The following is a 6,743-nucleotide window of genomic DNA, read 5'->3' as shown; positions in this document are numbered from 1 at the left end:
ACTAAATGAAAATCACCTTTTTAAGCTAGAAATTATGACAATTTCAACTTTGCCACTGTCAGTAGAAATCACATTTTTCGTTTTACCGACGTCTCATATTTTTGATTGGGATAATTATTGTTATATCTAAAAAAAAACAATAATTATTGTTATTATTGGATACCCATTATTTTTATACTTTTTTATTTTTAACTATTTCACGCATTGATATCATGAAAGTATATAATATACATTGATAGTATCAAACAGTTTCGCTGAAGCACTATCTCTTCCTAGATTCATATTTACAATTGAAGCTGGGAACAATATCCGCACTATCTCTTCCTTTTTGATACCATCAAAGTATATTATACTCTGATGATATCAAGAAGAAACTGGTTGATACCATCAAAATATAATATACTCTGATGGTATCAAAGAGGAACAAGGGAAGGGGCACTGACATAAATACACGTTTGATACCATAAGAGTATATATATATATATATTCTGATGGTATCAAAGAGGAGCAGTGATGCTGACGTTAGCATGACGTCATGTGCGAAATTAAAAAAAAAATGGGGTAAGAGGGTAAATAGTTTGGATCATGCGTCTATTAAGGATAAATAGTTTGAATTGGGTCCAATTTAGATAAATAGATTTTCCTTTTTGGTTTTGATAATACAATTAAATTTAAATTCACACGTTACAAAATTTATTATTAAAGCCTGATTTTTTTTATTCTAAAGATTCGAATCCGTCATGAGTTGCTTAATATATACTCTACTACTTTATTAAAAGAACACGCGGCAGGACCAAATGGGACATTCACCTAACACATACTAAGTCCATTTATTTAGTTATTTAATTTAATTTGACTAAATTTCTTATAATATAAATTGCTTCAAGATAAATTATTTTTAGTTATTTAATACTGCATTCAACGATAGAGATTTGATAAAATTTAATATTGTTTATTTAAGTTCACCTAAAATGTAACAATTTGCGTTCATAAGGTGGCTATTGACTATGCACGTGGAATCGAGGAAAGAATTTGCAATACTATCATGTCATTTTATAAAAAAAAAAATACAAAAAAATTAAATTTATAATTTTAAAAATAAAATAAATTATTTGTTACATCAAATAAAAGTGGCATAATAATATAATTTTTGTGTACGTTGACGGTGTAATCAATTCATCCAAACATAATTACATAGTGGATCATTAATTTGTACGCTAGGCATCCCATTTATTGGAGTCCAATATTGGCTGCCGACCTAAGAAGTTAATGATAAAACGTGGATAGGAAATTTTTCGATATAAAATTTAATGTGATTTTGTTTGTATTTCTGCGTACAATTAAATTTTATGTCAACTAATATAATTAAAGTATTATTCAATTTCAATTGAATATTCATAAATATAAATGAGTTTCATTCGCGTTTTTTTTAATCTTGAGAAAAATTTGCAGTCGCTATTTTTTGGATATGCATTGGATAAATTTATTTTTGTGCAACAACTTGCAAATCATATAGGAGATATAAATCATTAATCTATACAAACTCGGTGCGATAAGCTCTGACTGAGAAAAATATTGGTTATTTAAGAGGGGAAGGAGGGAGGGGGAATAATATGTTATTTTTTTCGTTCAATTGAGATTTTGTTTCATTGAATAGTGAAACACTTTTTTTTTTGAAATTACATAATATTGATTAAAGCAAAAAACAAACATTTAATATTATATCAGGAGAGTTTTATATGCAAATTAAAGGTGTAATGTCAACAGAAAAATTTCGTATTGGGTGTCAAGTCTACATTAATAGTGGAAAAGAAAAGGAAGCTAGCTCTTTATAAAATGTTGAATCTTAATGTGTGAAGGCATTTGAGGAAGATAATATTGAATTGGGTGTATAATGAACAATATAACATCTTATTAAAAGTATTTTAGAGCTTTTTTGACTCAAAAAATTTATTAACGCATATGATTGTTTCATTCAAAAGATAATACCATTAGAATAATATTTTATACATATATTGTAAATGTTAAAGTTAAGATATTAATTATGTGGAAAAAAAGTTAGAAAAAAGACACACAACTCCTAAAACTTAGGTACTAAAATGACTATTTTGAATTCGCTTTTTAAAAGTTTCTTATACAAAATTAATACCCCATCCATTTTATATTAATTGTTACTTGTTATATTTCTCTTTTAAATGTCGTTTGAAAAGTTATATATAAAAAGTATTTTTTATTAATTTATTATTAGCACTTTTTAATATAATTAATATTTTTAATAATATTGACAACTAATATAAAATAAACGGTGCAGAGTTTGTTTCAACTTCCAAGGATGCAAAACACCAAAAATATAAGCCGAAATTCTACACTTATAATTATTGATTTAGTGGTTTGACTTTCACCAAAAGCACCCAAAAAAGTGACAATTTTTATGGACGATTTGTAACATTGCATTATAAAATATCTTTCGTTGATTTTAATTTTTACATATTGTCACAACTGACGTTACATAGATGACACCAGCACTTAAACGTCATGTTTTTGGTGAAAGTAATTAAATATTTCACCAAACGTTTTCAATTCCACCAGACAGATTTAAGATATAAGATTAAAAAATATTTTAAATATTTTACGTATTTTAAATTTAAAATTAAAAAAATAATATTAAATTAAAATCAAACAAATAAATTAAAATGGAAAGATTACCAACTTCTTGAAACTTTAGCTAGAATATATACAAGAGGCCAGTGAGAATAGGAATCCTGCCAAACTTCCCCTACCCCATCAAAAATTAAGTAAAAGTACAATTATTGATTAATCTTGGAAAACTCGTGTGATTTGAATTTTCTTCTTTGTCTTTGTATTAGTTGGCCTTGGTCTAGTTCCTACTACAAACTAAATTAAAAACACGAACAACAATAATCATAATGTTCGATATCTTCAAAATACTTTGTTAATCATCTTAGCAATGCAATTAATAAGTTAGCAACTCTATTATATTGGACCCCCTTGCTATATTGGATATTAGATTTGGATCGCAAATCATTTATATATGGATTGAGAGAAGGTAAATTTGAAAGAAGTTACCTAGGGAAGTTAGTTAACTACTAATACCACGCTACGCTACGATCAATAAGTGAAGACGAAATGGACTTATAATGGCAATTTCTTGGTGATTTCGATGATTGTTTACTTATTAGCGTTGAAAATTATTTAGTTAGTAATTTCGATAATTTCGTACATGTATTAAAGTCAATTAATTTGGATTCTCATCACGATAGGACCTATTCGAAAGTAGTATTTTCTATCAACAATTTTTTTGTATTCAAAATGTGACATCAAGACCTCCGATTGAAAGATGAAACAACTCCATCTATTACACTATATTATTTAATGGTTGTTTAACTATTTTTAATAAGTAAACCATCGTTGTTCGTGTTATTGAAATACTCAATTAATAACACGGAATACAATTACGAAGAAAGACCTAGGCACTTCAAACATGAAGAAAATTAATCATAATTGCATTGACTTTCACCAAAAAGTGAAAGTGTGATTGTGGCCTGTGGGAATTATTCATTGTCGTACCTCATGACGTTGCATTTGGTGACACCAGCACTAGTACGTCAACCCTCCCCTTCCCCCCCCCCCAAAAAAAATCTACTTCCCAATTTCGAAGTATGTACAACTAATAAGTTTATTTTTACTTGTTCGATATTGACTTAGTGCACTACTAAGAAGTACTAATAAATAAAATTGTTATTTTACTATATCATTTGTTGAATATAACAAATTTAGACCATAGTTAATAAAATGAGTAATTAAGAATTAAGTGGTAAATTAGCTCTTGATTTTTTGAATTGAACAAGTAAACTTGAACATCTATTTTGATATAGTAAACAAGTAAAAGTAGACAAAAGAAATACTTATATTTTAAAAGGTGTATTCTTGACTAGTGCTCAAGTCACAAATGAATATATCAGAAATAAATGATATTAGCATATACCCTTATTCTATTGAATCAGACACAGAAATAGGAGAAAACTAAGTTCATCCTCTATAAAAGCAAAATAATTATAAATAAATATTTTTTTACAATTTATGACCCCCAAAGCATCCGACTCGCGATCATGATACTATCGCATTATCAATATACTGACATAGTATTATTGAGATTTGCTTCAGTCCGCAATAATACCACTATAGCATATCTATATATTATCATGGTATCATTGATGTCTACTTCAATCTTTCAGTGACATCTCCATGATACTATCATATACCGACATAATATCATTAAGGATTGTTTCATATAATTAATAACACTCATCAAATCATATATATATAATAGATGATATCATTGGCAAATGAACAGTCCTTCAAGAAATTCATAATTTCTTAATGATGCCATCACATAATATCATATATAATAACATGGTATCATTCATCAATGAGCAGTCCTTTTAGTATATATCATATACTGACATAATACTATCACAAATGTTGAATGATACTATCATTGTATATATATATATATATATATATATATATATATATATATATATATACTGTGATGATAAAGTTTTTCTAAGTCATTCGATATTATATGAATGATACTAACACAATATATTCATATATTATCATGATATTGAAAATCCTTAATGAGGTAGTTTTAAAATTTTCAATAATACCATAGCAAATTGCATATGTTATAGTATCATTAAGGAATCGAACATTTAGGAAAAATTGCACAAATACTGAAATATGTTGTGATGGTATCATAAACGCGAATTGGGCCTAGCCTAAAGAAGCTACAAGGGATAATTAGTTTGGGTTAAACGGATACATAAAAGAATTATTTAGAAATGGGCTATGGGATAATAAATTGTTTGTTTAAAGAATTTATTTTGTGTATTATAACCCTAGAAATAATCGCCCAGCTAAAGCATAAGCAACTTAATATTTTTAATTAGAGAAACTGGCTTTAATTGAATTTTTTTCGTGGAGTGCCATATTGATGGGCATTAGTCTTGGTCTTCTTATATGATCTGGTGAAAGATTTCTTTACGAGCTAGTTAATTTTTGGGATTAAGTCAATATAAAAAATTATTTTTTAATATGGTATTAGATTCAAGTCCAATCTTTATGACATTATCTTATATTATCTACGTTCTAAATGTCCAGGTCTTAAATATGCGGGAGAGTGTTTGAATCTCACATCGATGGATATTTGAATTTTTAATTTTCTTGTACGATTTTGAACAATTCTCCTCTCAAGTTAGCTTCGGAGGTTAAGTTAAATTTAAAATTCAATAATATTTAACTCCATTAGTTTGTGTCTTACGATCATAAACACTAAATAATTCTAATTGGGCAACTATCCATAAATTTTAACGTCACCAAGTGCGTCAAAATATTACGTTTGCAAATTGCAATTCAAAAGTTATTGGAATTTTATAAATGTGTTCACAAACAGATTAATCATATTGGTAGAATGTGAAACGTATGAAATCCATTATTTTTGTTAGGTTTACTTTTCATACAAAAATATATGGCAATACATTTTTTCTTTTTATAATGATCGGATTAGTTAAAGTTATATGCAACTTTCTTTAGTTAGCATCCAGTGACGAAAAACAAATTAACAATCCACTATAAATGATAATGTTGTATTATTAGTAAAATAATCAATATATGAGAGTTGTATTTATCCCAAATTTTGATAAATATTTGAGAATTTTAATAGTTTTACAAATATTAATAGTTCTATCTTGGTGGGAAATTAAGTTCTTTAATTTGATGAAGTTTAATCGGATGTAGGAAAGTCTTTTTGGCTATAATGGTATGACATTTGTTAAAAAAAAAATTGACTTCGACATAAGCAAAATCAAAATTTTTAAAATTTATGAGTTTAAACATTCAAGGCTCGAGAAATCAAATCCTTATTAAAGAGAATTTTTTTTTAATTGAGTTCCATTTTTGCTATTAGATCAAAATCCTAGTTTGATATTGAGTTTTCAATACATATTTATTATACATTTACTAAAAAAAATTCAATATAAGTATTGATCTGCACAAAAATTACTGAATTACCAAAATTTTATATCCAAAAGTCTAAATCTGCCCTAGACTTTGACTTTAACTTCAGTGACGAGTTCAAAATTTTATTATGAATGCTCAATTAGTATATTTGCGCAACTTAATTTTTCTATATACATAATACGTAAAAATGTTTGGTATTATTTTTTTTTCTTTTAAAGATATGGGAACACATGTTTAATAACCTCTGTATTATTTGAGCTAATCACTTTTTGTGCTCCATCTTCAAAGTAAACTCATAAATTAAAAATTGCTTCAAAAATATATAATAAGACTATTTTTCATCCCACAATCGATCAGGAATTCTAACAAATGTGAAAGAAAATTAGGTGGGAGGAAGAAAGAATAATTTTCTTTACAGGGTAGCTAGGATGTTTTAAATTTAGGCATAATTAATAAATAGATACTATTTAAATTTTTGACTTTAATTTGCAATATTTTAATTTTAAAGGTGTTTATCTAAATATTTTAATTTGGTCTCAATTTATATTAAACACTTTAATTTATTTTTACTGTGTTTTGTGGACAACGACCTAACATAACACATAGATCTTGAAGGTGTTTAAATGATTATTTTATAAATTATAGTGTTCAATTACTAATACGTGAAAGACGAGTTAAGGTGTATAGATATGCACTCTTTA

Source organism: Solanum dulcamara, chromosome 5 (genome assembly GCF_947179165.1).
Source record: "Solanum dulcamara chromosome 5, daSolDulc1.2, whole genome shotgun sequence".
Lineage (NCBI taxonomy): Eukaryota > Viridiplantae > Streptophyta > Magnoliopsida > Solanales > Solanaceae > Solanum > Solanum dulcamara.
The sequence above is the reverse complement of the archived record's forward strand: the minus strand, read 5'-3'. Positions refer to the sequence as shown.